Source organism: Macaca nemestrina, chromosome 11, assembly GCF_043159975.1.
Source record: "Macaca nemestrina isolate mMacNem1 chromosome 11, mMacNem.hap1, whole genome shotgun sequence".
In the NCBI taxonomy this organism is placed as follows: domain Eukaryota; kingdom Metazoa; phylum Chordata; class Mammalia; order Primates; family Cercopithecidae; genus Macaca; species Macaca nemestrina.
In genome coordinates this window covers 88,096,441-88,114,507 of record NC_092135.1, presented here as the reverse complement: position 1 = coordinate 88,114,507, position 18,067 = coordinate 88,096,441, and the positions used below count along the sequence as shown (strand labels likewise).

At 39.8% G+C, this 18,067-nt stretch overlaps 1 protein-coding gene across 1 annotated transcript in view; it reads right to left on the bottom strand.

Annotated features, from left to right (window-relative positions):
* Nucleotides 1-18,067, bottom strand: part of C11H2orf88 (chromosome 11 C2orf88 homolog) — a 122,615-nt gene that overhangs the window by 67,762 nt on the left and 36,786 nt on the right. The window lies entirely within an intron of this gene.

Here is an 18,067-nt window from a genome sequence, read left to right as displayed (position 1 = left end):
TGTCACCTTTAGATTGTTATACTATTAGAGACTTTTCTTCTTCATACATTTCTACGTTGAGGGGTTTTGTTGTTTGTTTTGTTTTGTATAATATGTATTACATCCGTTTTATGAATATATACACATGCAAAGAAGCATGTAAACAAACCAAAAACCTATGATGGCAAATCTGGGTAGGAGGAAAAGCAATGCATTTATTAAGCATTCATTGAAGATGTACATCATAAACATGTATTATCTCTGTGTTTAAAATATCCCGATTTAAATGGGCTGCCCTGGAGCATATGACCAATCTTTGGCAGAACCAGCACTGGACTCCAGTGCCATTGCGCTCCCTCTCCTTCTCCGTTACAGTTCCTGTAGCACTTGCCCTTTGTCAAGACCATAGATTAGCTGAGTAGAGGTTGGCCGCCTTCTGTGCCTTCTGAATAGATTTCTGATTAATCCATCTTTAGCTCTAAACACTCTTGGTTATTACCATGTCCAGATTCCCTGTAAAAACACCCTCTGTATATTCCAAGCATTTTTAAGTTCTTTAGATGCATTGGTTTCTTTTTTGACCTCTCATTGGATTTTTGTCAGTTTGATTAGATAGGGCGTGTGGACCCCCTAAATAATGCTCTCTAAGACTCCAGTGAAAATTGCTATTTCACTTTCCTAAAGAGACATGAGCTCCGTTAGAGGAAAAAGACACAAATGCTATTTCATACTAAGAATCAGTTTCTTTCCCTGTAATATATAGCTGTATTTCCACATTGAGTGCCACCCTCACATTTTTCCCCTCTGAGTGCCACCCCTACTGTTATTTCCTTATTACTTTATTAAATTGACTCACTTTATTTTGTATAAACTTAATTAAATTTTATATCTGTGAATTTGCAGGTTGATGTGTTTCATTATATTGTTTTATTATATATACTGACTGTAAAAGTAAAACCTCCTTGAATCACATAAAACCATCTGAGGTACCATCAGCACCATATGTACCATGCTTTGGGAAACATTGTTTATGGTCATCTGGGACTGTTGGTGGAATGGCCAGAGAAGGGAGAAATAAAAAAGATATGAAACAAAAATGATGTTGATATAAGTTTACAAAAATATAACTCAATTTATAAAATAACTTCAGTGGTAGTAAACATTGCCTTCTTGGTATGGTTTGACTCAGATTTAGATTAATACATTATTCATGTTCTAATATAATACCTGAATATAATTTCCTCCTACAGATCTTGAGTGGCTAATAAACTTTATGGTGTTTTTTTACATACATTTTTATTTCGTAGTAGTATAAAAGCTACCTTTAGACAGCTTTAATATTTGCCACGTCTCTCAAATACGCACAAGTACTCAGCTTGTCCAGGATATATTATCCATAAATCCATTATTCACTTCTCAATATCCCATTGACTTACTACTCTTGGTGGTCATTTGGGGATATGGGGTTAGAAGAGGAAAAACTCTGTGGGTGGAACTGGGCTTCCCAAGATCCTAGAAAGCTAGAAGTCTTCCAGGAGGACAACATATGGAGGTGGAAACAATGATATTGATGATTCTGACCCTGTGTAGCCTAGGCTAATGTGCGTGTTTTTGTCTTAGTTTTTAACGAAAAAGTTTAAAAGTAAAAAATAAAAATTTTAAAAATAGAAGAAAAGTTTATAGAGTAAGGGCATGAAGAAAAATATTTTTGTACAGATGTATAATGTGTTTATGTTTTAAGCTAAGAATTATTACAAAAGAGTAGAAAAATCTTTAAAAATTAAAAACGTTTTATAAAGTAAGAAAGTTACAGTAAGCTAAGAGACAGGGTCTCTGCCACCCAGGATAGAGTGCAGTGGTTTGATCACAGCATACTGCAGCCTTGAAATGCTGCGCTCAAGTGATCCTCCCATCTCAGACTTCTGAGTAGCTGGGGCTACAGGTGTGCATGACCATGCCTGGCTAATTTTCTTATTTTTTGTAGAGATAGGGTTTTACCATGCTGCCCAGGCTGGTCTTGTGCTCCTGCCATTTTAAAATCTTTTATACTGTAGTTTTAAAGTACCTTTTCTATATTTAGATATACACATACTTACCACTGCATTACAGTTGCCTATAGCATTCGGTAGAGTAACATGGTGTACAGGTTTGTAGACTAGAAGTTATAGGGTATACCATATAGCCTAGGTGTGCAGTAGGCTACACCCTCTAGGTTTGTGTAAGTATACCCTGTCATGTTTGCAAAGCGATGAAACTGCCTAACAATGCATTTCTCAGAACATACATCTGTTGTTAGGTGACACATGACTACACAGATATGACAGGGGACTTATCAGGGGAATTGGCTCACACTGTTATGGTGATTAAGAAGTCCCATGACAGGCCATCTGCAATCTGGAGACCCTGAGATGCCGGTAGCATGGCTCATAGTCTGAAAGCCTCAGAACCAGGGCAGCTGATCGTATAATTCTCAGTATGAGGCAGAAGACCTAAGAACCAGGGACACTGCTGGTGTAAATCCTTGAGTCCAAAGGACTTGAGTCCAGAAATCCATGGAGATCTGTTGTCTAAGGTAGGAGATTAGTGTATCCCAGCTCCAGGAGATACATCAATACATTCATCATTTCTGTTTTTGTTCTCATGAGTTCCCCAGCTGATTGGATGGTGGCCACTCACATTGAGGGTGGATCTTCTCCACCTACATGCACTCAGACTCATGCTAATTTCCTCTGGAAACACCCTCTTAGACACAACCAAAAATAATGCTTTACCAGGTTGCTAGATTTTTCTTAATCCAGGTTAGCTGGCTCCTAAAATTAGCCATCACAGCATCATTACACTGACAGGGGTGGGCTTTCTGTACAATTTACTGTGGTAAGTCTTGCAATCCTGAGCTATCAGCAAAGCTATGGATTCACACCTTCCAAACTTAGAAGCATATACATTAGAGATAATTTGACATTTTCTGAAAATACACTTAAATTAATGTGGAAGATCTGAAGTGGAGAAAGAATTTAAAAGCTAATAATATTATCTTTTGATAATCCTTATGAAAGCACAGGACTGATTTTACAGCACACAGAATAACCAACCTTCACACCTAAATATCAAGCTTTGCCAGGGAAAAACATTTGGAAGGAGGAAACAAACAAATCACAGGTAGTTTTGCAGGTAAAATAAAATTATATAAAGGAAAGTTAATATAAGCTAAGTAAAAATCAGAGTGCTAAGGAGCAAGGATGATTTGACAATAAAAATCAAGAAATGGGGGGGCACCGAAGATGGCCGAATAGGAACAGCTCCAGCCTCCAGCTCCCAGCATGAGCGACACAGAAGACAGGTGATTTCTGCATTTTCAACTGAGGTACCAGGTTCATCTCACTGGGGTGTGTCGGACAGTCGGTGCTGGTCAGGAGGTGCAGCCCAACCAGGGAGAGCTGAAGCAGGGCAAGGCATCACCTCACCTGGGAAGTGCAAGGGGGATGGGAATTCCTTTTCCTAGCCAAGGGAAACTGAGACACACAACACCTGGAAAATTGGGTAACTCCCACCCTAATACTGCACTTTACCAAGGGTCTTAGCAAACGGCACACCAGGAAATTATATCCCACACCTGGCCCGGAGGGTCCTACCCCCACGGAGCCTCCCTCATTGCTAGCACAGCAGTCTGAGATCTAACTGCAAGGCGGCAGTGAGGCTGGGGGAGGGGCGCCCACCATTGCTGAGGCTTAAGTAGGTAAACAAAGCCACCAGGAGCTTGAATTGGCTGGAGCCCACCTCAGCTCAAGGAGGCCTGCCTGCCTCTGTAGACTCCTCCTCTGGGGACAGGGCATAGCTAAACAAAAAGCAGCAGAATCCTCTGCAGATGTAAAAGCCCCTGTCTGACAGCTTTGAAGAGAGCAGTGGTTCTCCCAGCACAGAAGTTGAGATCTGAGAATGGACAGACTGCCTGCTCAGGCAGGTCCCTGACCCCTGAGTAGCCTAACTGAGAGACATCCCCCACTAGGCACAGTCTGACACCTCACACCTCACACCTCACATCGCTGGGTACACCTCTGAGACGAAGCTTCCAGAGCAAGAATCAGACAGCAACACTTGCCGTTCAGCAATATTCTATCTTCTGCAGCCTCCGCTGCTGATACCCAGGCAAAGAGGGTCTGGAGTGGACCTCAAGCAAACTCCAACAGACCTGTAGCTGAGGGTCCTGACTGTTAGAAGAAAAACTAACAAACAGAAAGGACACCCACACCAAAACCCCATCTGTACATCACCATCATCAAAGACCAAAGGCAGATAAAACCACAAAGATGGGGAAAAAGCAGTGCAGAAAAGCTGGAAATTCAAAAATCAGAGTGCATCTCCCCTTTCAAAGGAATGCAGCTCATCACCAGCAATGGAACAAAGCTGGATGGAGAATGACTTTGATGAGTTGAGAGAAGGGGCTTCAGTCAATCAAACTTCTCAGAGCTAAAGGAGGAACTACGTAACCAGCGCAAAGAAACTAAAAACCTTGAGAAAAGAATGGAAGAATGGATAACTAGAATAATCAATGCAGAGAAGATCATAAAAGAACTGATAGAGATGAAAACCATAACATGAGAACTACATGACAAATGCACAAGCTTCAGTAACCGACTCGATCAACTGGAAGAAAGAGTATCAGTGATTGAAGATCAAATGAATGAAATGAAGTGAGAAGAGAAGTGTAGAGAAAAAAGAGTAAAAAGAAATGAACAAAGCCTCCAGGAAATATGGGATTATGTGAAAAGACCAAATCTACCTCTGATTGGTGTGCCTGAAAGTGATGGGGAAAATGGAACCAAGTTGGAAAACACTCTGCAGGATATCATCCAGGAGAACTTCCCCAACCTAGTAAGGCATGCCAACATTCAAATTCAGGAAATACAGAGAACACCACAAAGATACTCCTCGAGAAGAGCAACTCCAAGACACATAATTGCCAGATTCACCAAAGTTGAAATGAAGGAAAAAATCTTAAGGGCAGCCAGAGACAAAGGTCGGGTTACCCACAAAGGGAAGCCCAGCAGACTAACAGCAGATCTCTCGGCAGAAACTCTACAAGCCAGAAGAGAGTGGGGGCCAATATTCAACATTCTTAAAGAAAAGATTTTTCAATCCAGAATTTCATATCCAGCCACACTAAGTTTCATAAGTGAAGGAGAAATAAAATCCTTTACAGACAAGCAAATGCTTAGAGATTTTGTCACCACCAGGCCTGCCCTACAAGAGATCCTGAAGGAAGCACTAAACATGGAAAGGAACAACAGGTACCAGCCATTGCAAAAACATGCCAAAATGTAAAGTTCATCGATGATAGGAAGAAACTACATCAACTAACGAGCAAAATAACCAGCTAATATCATAATGACAGGATCAAGTTCACACACAACAATATTAACCTAAAACGTAAATGGACTAAACAGTCCAATTAAAAGATACAGACTGGCAAATTGGATAAACAGTCAAGACCCATCAGTTTGCTGTATTAGGGAGACCCATCTCACATGTAGAGACACACACAGGCTCAAAATAAAGGGATGGAGGAAGATCTACCAAGAAAATGGAAAACAAAAAAGGCAGGGGTTGCAATCCTAGTCTCTGATAAAATAGACTTTAAACCATTAAAGATCAAAGAGACAAAGAAGGCCATTACATAATGGTAAAGGGATCAATTCATCAGAAACAGCTAACTATCCTAAATATACATGCATCCAATACAGGAGCACCCAGATTCATAAACCAAGTCCTTAGAGACTTACAAAGACACTTAGACTCCCATACAATAATAATGGGAGACTTTAACACCCCACTGTCAACATTAGACAGATCAATGAGACAGAAAGTTAACAAGGATATCCAGGAATTGAACTCCACTCTGCACCAAGTGGACCTAATAGACATCTACAGAACTCTCCACCCCAAAACAACAGAATATACCTTCTTCTCAGCACCACATCGCACTTATTCCAAAACTGACCACATAGTTGGATGTAAAGCATTCCTCAGCAAATGTAAAAGAACAGAAATTATAACAAACTGTCTCTCAGACCACAGTGCAATCAAACTAGAACTCAGGACTAAGAAACTCAATCAAAACTGCTCAACTACATGGAAACTGAACAACCTGCTCCTCAATGACTACTGGGTACATAATGAAATGAAGGCAGAAATAAAGATGTTCTTGAAACCAATGAGAACAAAGATACAACATACCACAATCTCTGGGACACATTTAAAGCAGTGTGTAGAGGGAAATTTATAGCACTAAATGCCCACAAAAGAAAGCAGGAAAGATCTAAAATTGACACCCTAACATCACAATTAAAAGAACTAGAGAAGCAAGAGCAAACATATTCAAAAGCTAGCAGAAGGCAAGAAATAACTAAGATCAGAGCAGAACTGAAGAAGATAGAGTCACAAAAAAACCCTCCAAAAATCTATGAATCCAGGAGTTGGTTTTTTGAAAAGATCAACAAAATTGATAGACCACTAGCAAGACTAATAAACAAGAAAAGAGAGAAGAATCAAATAGAAGCAATAAAAAATGATAAAGGGGATATCACCACCGATCCCACAGAAATACAAACTACCATCAGAGAATACTATAAACACCTCTATGCAAATAAACTAGAAAACCTAGAAGAAATGGATAATTTCCTGGTCACTTACACTCTCCAAAGACTAAACCAGGAAGAAGTTGAATCCCTGAATAGACCAATAGCAGGCTCTGAAATTGAGGCAATAATTAATAGCCTACCAACCAAAAAAGTCCAGGACCAGATGGATTCACAGCTGAATTCTACCAGAGGTACAAGGAGGAGCTGGCACCATTCCTTCTGAAACTATTCCAATCAATAGGAAAACAGGGAATCCTCCCTTACTTATTTTATGAGGCCAGCATCATCCTGATACCAAAGCCTGGCAGAGACACAACAAAAAAAAGAGAATTTTAGACCAATATCCCTGAGGAACATTAATGCAAAAATCCTCAATAAAATACTGGCAAACTGAATCCAGCAGCACATCAAAAAGCTTGTCCACCATGATCAAGTGGGCTTCATCCTTGGGATGCAAGGCTGGTTCAACATATGCAAATCAATAAACGTAATCCAGCATATAAACAGAACCAAAGACAAAAACCACATTATTATCTCAATAGATGCAGAAAAGGTCTTTGACAAAATTCAACAGCCCTTCATGGTAAAAACTCTCAATAAATTCAGTATTGATGGAACGTACCTCAAAATAATAAGAGCTATTTATGACAAACCCACCAATATCATACTGAATGGGCAAAAACTGGAAGCATTCCCTTTGAAAACTGGCACAAGACAGGGATGCCCTCTCTTACCACTCCTATTCAACATAGTGTTGGAAGTTCTGGCTAGGGCAATCAGGCAAGAGAAAGAAATCAAGGGTATTCAGTTAGGAAAAGAAGAAGTCAAATTGTCCCTCTTTGCAGATGACATGATTGTATATTTAGAAAACCCTATCATCTCAAGCCAAAATCTCCTTAAGCTGATAAGCAACTTCAGCAACGTCTCAGGATACAAAATCAATGTGCAAAAATCACAAGCATTCTTATACACCAGTAACAGACAAACAGAGCCAAATCATGAATGAACTCCCATTCACAATAGCTTCGAAGAGAATAAAATACCTAGGAATCCAACTTACAAGGGATGTAAAGGACCTCTTCAAGGAGAACTGCAAACCACTGCTCAGTGAAATAAAAGAGGACACAAACAAATGGAAGAACATACCATGCTCATGGATAGGAAGAATCAGTATTGTGAAAATGGCCATACTGCCCAAGGTAATTTATAGATGCCATCCTCATTAAGCTACCAATGACTTTCTTCACAGAATTGGAAAAAACTGCTTTAAAGTTCATATGGAACCAAAAAAGACCCCGCATTGCCAAGACAATCCTAAGCCAAAAGACCAAAGCTGAGGCATCATGCTACCTGACTTCAGACTATACTACAAGGCTACAGTAACTAAAATAGCATAGTACTGGTACCAAAACAGAGATATAGACCAATGGAACAGAACAGATCCCTCAGAAATAATACCACATCTACAGCCATCTGATCTTTGACAAACCTGACAAAAACAAGAAATGGGGAAAGGATTCCCTATTTAATAAATGGTGCTGGGAAAATTGGCTAGCCATAAATAGAAAGCTGAAACTGAATCCTTTCCTTACTCCTCATACGAAAATTAATTCAAGATGGATTAGAGACTTAAATGTTAAAACTAAAACCATAAAAATCTTAGAAGAAAACCTAGGTAATACCATTCAGGACATAGGCATGGGCAAGGACTTCATGTCTAAAACACCAAAAGCAATGGCAACAAAAGCCAAAATTGACAAATGGGATCTAATTAAACTAAAGAGCTTCTGCACAGCAAAAGAAACTACCATCAGAGTGAACAGGCAACCTACAGAATGGGAGAAAATTTTTACAATCTACTCATCTGACAAAGGGCTAATATCTAGAACCAACAAAGAACTCAAACAAATTTACAAGAAAAAAACAAGCAACCCCATCAAAAATTGGGCAAAGGATATGAACAGACACTTCTCAAAAGAAGACATTCATACAGCCAACAGACACATGAAAAAAATGCTCATCATCACTCGCCATCAGAGAAATGCAAATCAAAACCACAATGAGATACCATCTCACACCAGTTGGAATGGCAATCATTAAAAAGGCAGGAAACAACAGGTGCTGGAGAGGATGTGGAGAAATAGGAACACTTTTACACTGTTGGTGGGACTGTAAACTAGTTCAACCATTGTGGAAAACAGTGTGGCGATTCCTCAAGGGTCTAGAACTAGAGATACCATTTGACCCAGCCATCCCATTGCTGGGTATATACCCAAAGGATTATAAATCATGCTGCTATAAAGACACATGCACACGTATGTTTATTGCAGCACTATTCACAATAGCAAAGACTTGGAATCAAGCCAAATGTCCATTAGTGACAGACTGGATTAAGAAAATGTGGCACATATACACCATGGAATACTATGCAACCATAAAAAAGGATGAGTTCATGTCCTTTGTAAGGACATGGATGCAACTGGAAACCATCATTCTCAGCAAACTATCGCAAAAACACAAAACTAAACACCACATGTTCTCACTCATAGGTGGGAATTTAACAATGAGATCACTTGGACACAGGAAGGGGAACGTCACACACTGGGGCCTGTTGTGGGGTGGGGGAGGGGGGAGGGATAGCATTAGGAGATATACCTAATGTAAATGACGAGTTAATGGGTGCAGCACACCAACATGGCACATATGTAACAAACCTGCACGTTGTGCACATGTACCCTAGAACTTACAGTATAATAATAATTTTAAAAAATGAAGAAACACTGAACAAATTCTTAAATATATGCTTAAAAAGGATTGATGAGAAAATGAGAAAAATTAAGATAAGATACACATAGATTTTAAAACTCAGAATAAGTTATATAACAATTAAAATATTCAAGTTCTTATACTTTGTTTCTTGAATATTCTATATTTAGTGTGTGTGGAGGTCTGTAATCCCAGTGCTTTGGGAGGCTCAGGCAGGAGGATCACTTGAGGCCAGGAGTTTAAGACCAGCTTGGGCAACATAGCGAGACCTTGTCTCTATAAAAAATTTTTTTAAATTAGCTGGGCATGGTGGCATATGCCTATAGTCCCACCTACTCAGGAGGCCAAAGTAGGAGGATAGCATGAGCCTAAGCGTTCAGGGTTACAGTGAGCTATGATCATGCCACTGCACTCCAACCTGGGTGACAGAGCAAGTCCCTGTCTCTAACAAAAGAAAAATAAAAGAGAGAGAGAGAGAGAGAGGTGATCATCATTAAAAGAACAAAGTCTGAGCATTACCATGTCAATAATATTTTCCATATTAATACAATGCAATGTGAAAATAATAAATATAGTTAGTAATAAGCGTTTGCAAGGAACAAAGGCTACATTAAACAGTAAAAACCCAAGGACTATTAGGGAGTCAAAGAATGAGAATGACATTTAGAATCATCTTGGAATCCTCTCACATGAAAAACTTACTGGAATTAAAGAAGAGTATGATCTGAATTACCTTAATTACAAAAATAAAAGGAAACAGAAGTCTGTTGTAAAGTGAAACTGATTAAACAAATAAACTAAGTGCAACCAGTGTGAGAAGATAAACTATGGTGGTTCTGTCAAGGTCTTCATCTTTAAAGAGACAAAGAAACTGATGTAAGTGAGCAGAAGCTTCTGATAAAGTAGAAAATACACAAAATTAACAGCCTCAAGGATATGGTAACAGCCATCCTTTCCCCATTTTTAGCCCTGCTCCACCATGATTTCAGATCAGTCTTCACAAGGGCACAATGGACTTCTGCCTGTTCATTTTCATCTTGAATTCAAATGCCCCTTTTATCAATGGCCTAGAATGAATGCAGTCACTTTTTTTTCAGTTACAAACTCACCACTAGGTTGCAGTCTTAGCTCAACTGCTTCTTTTAAAATATCTATCCACAAGTACTTTGTCATTTTATTGGTTAAATAATTGTTACTTCTCCCTTAAGACAAAAGCTGATACAAGCCATACTCAGTTTATCAATCAGTTCAGTAGCCTACCTAGATCCCGTTAACAGATACCTTGTTTTTCAAGAGCATTAAAACTCACAAATTTCCCCTCAAAGAACTTCTCACTCATCAGCAAAACACATGATCATGTAGTTAAAAAAAAAAAAAGAATCTCGTGGGTATTTTAAGCTTCTAATTTCAATATAGGGCCAACTTCTAAGTAGTAAGTATATACTTACTGCTCTCTTTGTTTCCATTGCTTTCTTTGGGTCCTAAAATTTCCACGTAAGAATCAGTCTTGCTGACCTGATTCCTTTGAAAAGTCTACCTGTCTATAATCATTATGGTACTTCCATTAGTAGTTCCCCAAATGAGCTTCATGTAATATTAATTCCTTAATCCCCAAAAGCATATTTTAAAGGAACTTGGCACTTTTTATTTTTAAAGGGAAAACCCAGAGATAGATGAAAATAAAGTAAGGAAATGAAACAATATCATATTTATTAAAATTCCATTTTAATACTTTTCCAATGGAAGTGCCCATAAATGTGGTGTTTCCATTCCATGAATAACTCATAAGTTTTGTGAATATTTTGGAGGGGGTAGATAGCTATCAAAAATTGTTCTGAAGAAAATAATAGACCAGGCCTGGTGGCTCACACTTGTAATCCCAGCACTTTGGGAGGCCAAGGCAGGAGGATCACTGGAGCCCAGGTGTTCATGACCAGCCTGGGCAACATAGAGAGACCCTGTCCTTACAAAAAATTAAAAAATTAGCCAGGTGTGGTGGCACATGCCTATAGTCCCAGCTACTTGGGAGGCTGGGGTGGGAGGATCACTTGAGCCTAAGAAGGCAAGGCTGCAGTGAGCCGTGATACACCACTGCACTCCAGCCTGGGTGACACTGCAAAACCCTATCTGGAAAAAAAAAAAAGAAGGAAAAAACTTAGATTTTTAGTTTGGAATACATTAAAAAAAAATCCGACATTAATAATCTAACAAATTTTAATTATCAAATAAGTCATACATAATCACACGAACTCTCCCAAATTCCTAAAAGAATAAGCAACTGGTAATAGTCACATAAAACAGAGAACATTCCTTAAGAACCTAATGCATATCAGATCTCATAGTTGGTGTTGACATGCACTACTTCTTTCAATCTGCCCAACAATCCTGTAAAGTAAATTCCTTTAACATCCGAGCAATCTCTGCCTTGCATGGAAGTGTGGGACTTTAAAAATGACTGTGCAACCTGAAACTGTGCCAAGAGAGCCTAATAATCAAAGTCAAAAATTAGAGTTGCTCTACAACTTCAAAAAATTCTGTCAAAACTTAAAAAAATTTCCTACTGCTGGTTATAAATATATAGAGAAATTTAAAAATTTATAAAACAAGTTAGCATACTGCAATTTAAAGCATCAAAAACATACAGAATTAAAGTGATTTATGTCTTCAAAAATAATCAAGAGTAGTTTGGTTCCAGTCTTGTTCTTCCTATCATATAACACAATACAGCGCAGGTATATCTATGCCTTGGCAAATTTTTATACTCCTTTCTAAGTTTGTATCAGCTTTAATTTTATCCTTTATGCTTTCAATGTCGTCAAATATCTCTAAGACTGCCTTTCGTGTGAAGTTTTCTTGCCAGCATCACTTCCTCTGAGACAGGGTCCTCCAACCTTTTTGGTACCAGGGATTTGTTTCATGGAAGACAATTTTTCCATGAAAAATTAGGGGGTGGGAGTGGTTCGTTTCGGAATGAAACTGTTACACCTCAGATGATCAGGAGATTCTCATAAGGTGTGTGAAACCTAGATCCCTCTAGTGGTCTTTAAATTGTAAAGCAGTTTACAATAGGGTTTGCCCTCGTATGGGAATCTAATGCTGCAGGTGATCTGACAGGAAGTAGAGCTCAGGCTATAAACAAACTTGCCCCCTGCTCACCTCCTCTTGTGTGGCCTGGTTCCTAACATGCCATGGACTGGTACCCGCCCGCGGCCCTGGGGCTGGGGACCCCTGCTCTGAGACAGCAGCATCTTTTCCATTACAACTACTTTACTCATTTGTGTTGATAAGTTTGCCTTTACAAAGTTCCTCTAGTTATATATCTAGGGTCTTTCATACGGCAATAATATTAACATTCCCTCAGTCTACTATTTCTCCTATAACTCCATTTATGTTCGATTTGAATTTCATTTCCAGCATTATCACTTTTCGTTTATTTGCTGCACTTCATCTTTTTGTCCAATTTTTTCTTTCGAATATCTGTTTTTTTCAAAATGTCACATGGGTTTATCACTGGGAGCCAAGGAGTTAACACTAACTGTGGTAGGAGTTAATAATTAATTATTTTAGGCAGAGAGAGAGGAAAAAGGGGTCCTTGGAAGGTTTTTTCGCAGCTCTTGTCTAGCATGAAAGCCCTGGCTCTTAGACTCAGGCTGGCAACCTTTAATATGCAAATGCAAGCCGTTAGAAACTGGGTCCAGCCAACATGGCGATTCCCACCATTGTCCTCTTGCCCTTGCCCCCACATGTGCCTGGCAGCATGGCCGCCCCCACATATCCCTAAGTGTGTGGAATATCATGGTGCCCTGCATTTGTGTATTAAAAGACTAAGGTGGGAGGGCCAGTTTTTTTCCAGGGGAGCGGCTACGTGAATGACACGTCTAGTCAAACCAATACCCTGAGCCTTATGCAAATCAGACACTGCCTCCTCCAGTCATCACATATAACTGGCTGATATTACCTAAGCACGGGGTTCCCTCTTTAGGCTTTGGAGCCTGCCTCCCTCTATCTCTGTACAGGGGAGCCTCTTCCTTCTGCCTTCTCACCTATTAAACTTTCTGTTCCTTAAAACCACTCCACGTGTGTCCATGTCATTTTATCTAAATCGGCGTGAAGACCAAGAACCCTGGTGTTCCTCCACTCATTGGAGCTGTATCACAACTACATGTTTTACTGTTTGAGTGTGAACTGAATGATAGATGCACAGTGACTAATGGCCATCAGGCTTTAAAAAAAAAGATGTGACTTGTCACTAATCAAGATATGCATTATTATTTACATAGTGATTTGAGGACTTAAGGAGCTGATAGCAGTTTGTATTTTATGCAATTACTCACAGTTAATGTAGCATGGTAACCAAAGTTTGAATCATGCTGTTGGGCACTGGCATTATTTAACTAAACCATGGTAACTGAACTGTACACATAAAAGAAATGTGAGAAGTGAGGACCACCTTATTGACTTTATGTACTAAGGAGGATTAAAGAAATCAAGTCATTTTCCCAGTATTATACTGCTAGGATTCAAGCCTAATTCTTTCTAGCTGTAATACTTAGGTTTTAATAGTTTTAATTGCTTTGATGATAGTTGCCTTTTATTCCTAGAAGTACGTGAGTTCTGTTTAAAGATGTGCCTTTTACCTTTCAGTTTAACAAAGGGATAATATCTCATATTTTGAGGAATATTGAACTATTCACTAGCCTGTTTTCCAATCTGTGTTTCCAGGAAGTTACTAATAGTTGTGGCAAAGGCCTTAGGGCAGTGTGCCTGGGGGTTCAAGGGGTATGAAGGAGGCCACTGTGGCTGGAGGAGGGAACATGGGAAGAACTAGGGATGCAGGATCAGAGGTACCAGGGGCCTAGGAATGCAGGATCTTATAGGCCTCGGCTTTTATTCTGAAAGAGATGGGAAACTACTAGAATATTTTTAACCGTCTGGGCATGGTGGCTCATGCCTGTGATCCCAGCACTTTGGGAGGTCAACTCAGGTAGATTACTTGAGGCCAGGAGTTTGAGACCAGCCTGGCCAACATGGTGAAACCCTGTCTCCACTAAAAGTAAAAAAAAGTAGCAAGGCGTTGTGGCGCATGCCTATAATCCCAGCAACTCGGGAGGCTGAGGCAGGAGAATCGCTTGAACCCAGGAGACAGAGGTTGCAATGAGCTGAGATCATGCCACTGCACTCCAGCCTGAGTGACAGAGTGAGACTCTGTCTTGAAATAATAATAATAATCATAAATAAAAACAAATGATTATGGTGTAGAAAAAAATGAAAGAACATCCTTCCCTTTCTCAGGTCTGGTAGTTAAGGGAAGGAGATGCAACGGAGAGAGGCAGAGAGTGACAGAAACAGATATGTGGACCACTTTCTGCTCTCTTGGCTTTGGCCTGGAGATGGAGAGGAGTGTTCAAGAAGTGAGGGGAACACCATGGGCAGAGGAGCAGCTCTTGTCCCCTAGAAGGAATTCTCTCAGGGTTCCCCCAGGAGCAGTTGTATCCAGGAAGCATTGATATGGCATGGTCAGGCAGAGGGAAGCCAAGAGGTCGAGCTTTCCTGAGCTACCTTGAATCCTGGGTGTTACTTAGTCTGGCTGAGAATCTTTCCAATGGTGGTTGTGGCAGGGAAGGTACCACGAAGAACCATAGCCAGAAGGTGGCTAGAAGGTGGACTTCTTAGGCAGGACTTTATGAGAGTCACAGGTTTCAGAGGGGAGCCTTACTATCTGGAAGTATGCAGAAAACTTTTATTTTCAGTTAGCATCAGCATCAGCATGACCTAGGAGCTGCTTAGAAGTTTAAATTTGCAGGCCTCATCCCCAAACCTACTTCATCAGAATCTGCGGGGGTGAGGCCCAGGAATTTGTGTTTTAGTTATTTCTCCAGGTGATTCTTATTCATGTTCAAGTTTGAAGCACTAGTCTATAGCACCAACAGGAGCTAAAAGGCTGTTAGTCAGTGGGTATCATAGGAAGCTTTGCCTAATCCAGAAGTATCAGTAGCCTAAGTTAGCAAACAAACAAAAACGGGACCTTCCCAGACTACAAAGGAGACAGCGAATGTAGCACATTCATTGTGGATCCAAAGAGTCCGTCTTCCCATATGCCTTCAGATTCTACAAGCCACACACTTCTCTCCTCATATATCTGGCTTTCTTGGGGGGAGCAAGAGGCTAGATAAGAGACAGAGGCTAGATAAGAGACAGTATTTTATGCAAAAGAAGTTTAGTGCTATCTAAAATAATTATTTAAAATATTGGATAGAACTTTAGATTGGATTGGGCATTGTTGTTTTTGTTTTGTCCTTCTAAGCAGTGGGTGATGGGCACTGGGAAGACCAGATCCACTACAAAGTAAAGAAGCTACAAATTATCTGCACACTTAAATTACTGTGTTACAATTACAATATGTTAACATGTATTGTGAAACTCTAAGAATGAAAGACTGTGTGTGTAGCATTTCCACATGAATTTAAACACAGAACCCTACTTTTTTTTTCCTTCAAGAATAATAAAAGCTAACTCTATTGTATACTTACTATTTGCCAGGGTCTATATTAATTAAAAATATTTCACAATAACATTATAGGATAACACTAAGTTAGAATCTATTTTCATTCCCATTGTAGCCTGGGAAATTTGCAGTGAGGCTCATGAAGATTTCAGTCTCAGGGGTTCTTACTTGCACAGGCCCTTTTATAATTTTGTAGTTTTCTCTTTAAGAAAGCCACTATATTTCAGCTCCACAATACCTTGCCACCTGACTGCTGCTTACATGATATGGAAGGTCCACAACACAGCCTAGCTGGTAAAGAAAAATAACAAGGGGAAAAGATCTGTATTAGCTGCTTACATTTTAGAGATCAGAAAACTGAGATCTAGAGAGATTAAGTAACTCATTCAAAGTCATACCATTAGTGAGTCTCATGAGCTGGGATGTGAACCCTGGTCGGCCATCTGACACCATACCTTCATACCATTAATCACTAGGCTATACTGCCTCTCTTCAGCTGGATCTATTATTTCCATAGTAAGCTAGTTTTTAAATTCATGTAGTAGAGTAGTGTGATGGGCCTTGGGGAAAAAGTATGAATCTGCCTAAATACATTCCTAGAAAGTTAAATAGCCATACAAGAGTTTAAGAATAAATCAAAACCAGGTCTGGGTCAGATGGGAAACTAAGACTAGGCTGCCAGCTCCTGCCTCACACCCAACTCTGGGCACACCAGAAGAGAGAAATGGAAATTTATAAAACCCAGAGCCATGCTCAGTAGTGAAAACAAACCCTGTGAGTGGTCCTTAGGAATTAAAAGGTAGTCCCAATGTAGACAGAAAATGATGGTGAAGATGGAGGGGAGGGCTAGCAGGCTACAACTGGTATATGGATTGAGGTAGAAAATGTGATATAGTTTAACTGTGTCTCCCAAAAGGCATGTGTTGGAAGCTTAATCCCCAATGCTACAGTGTTGGGAGATGGGGACTAGTGAGAAGCATTTAGGTTTATGAGAGCTCTACCCTCATGAATGGATAAATGATGATTATAAAAGGGATTGAGGCTGCAAGTTCAATCTCTTACTCTCTCATATGCACTCTCTTGCCCCTTTGTTTTCTGGTAGGGAATAACGGCAAGAAGGCCCTCACCAGATGCAGTTCCTTGATCTTGAACTTCCCGGCCTCCAGAACTATAAGCCAATAAATTTCTATTCATTATAAATTACTTGGTCTCAGGTATTTTTTAATATAAGCACAAAATGGACCAAGAATGCTAATGGCATACTGTTATTTTTCCCTTTTTTTTTCCTGTGGTATCACAATACTGGAGGTACAATCAGAGTCAGTCAAGCTGTGGCCAGAGTGAGAACATACCTCTTCTACTTAATGTTGAAAGTTCGACAGGGGATTGCAGGTTTGCATAGAAATTAGAGCTGTGCAAAACAGAACATGTGGAAGGCATCAACATGTACACATACACATGTATATAGTGCATGAGTATGAACTTCCTGGAACATTGCCCATTACTTTCATCTCATGAAGATGGAAAGCAAGAGTATCAACTGGGGGCAGCCATGTGAAAATAGGATACAGCCTGGATCTAGCTGGAGTGAGGAGTCAGAAGAGGTAGTGCCCCGTAGGCCCCTGACCATTTCTCCCATTCCTCACCTCATTCTCTGACCAGGAAAGGACATCACAAAGAAAGGCATTGTTCTGAGACATGAACAGTGTCTCTAGTGGAGGGACTGAGAATATTCCAAGGGAGAAGTAGACCCTTGAAAGGGAAAATAGGAAATAATGGAATCCAGATTAAAATATATGCTCTTGCCTTTTCTCTCCTTCCCTCTCCTTTCTACTTCTCCTTCTCTCTCTCTCTCCCCCTCTCCCTCTCCCCCTTCTCCCCCATACACACACTCACACACACACACACATACACACACTCTCTCTCTCCCCCCACCCCCTATAAACCAAAGCCTAGGCTTTTGTTCCAGGTAAATGTCATTAACCAAGGGAATAGATTATGCCAAGGAATAAAGATGATCCTAAGGTGAAAAACAATTAGATCTCTAAGGAACATGAGCATTTTGAAATAAAGATAACAAATTACAACAAAATTTAACAATATCAAAGACTAAAAGAAAATTCTAAAAGCTTCCAGGCACAAAAAGAAGATAACAATTTCAAAAAGATCACATTAAAAA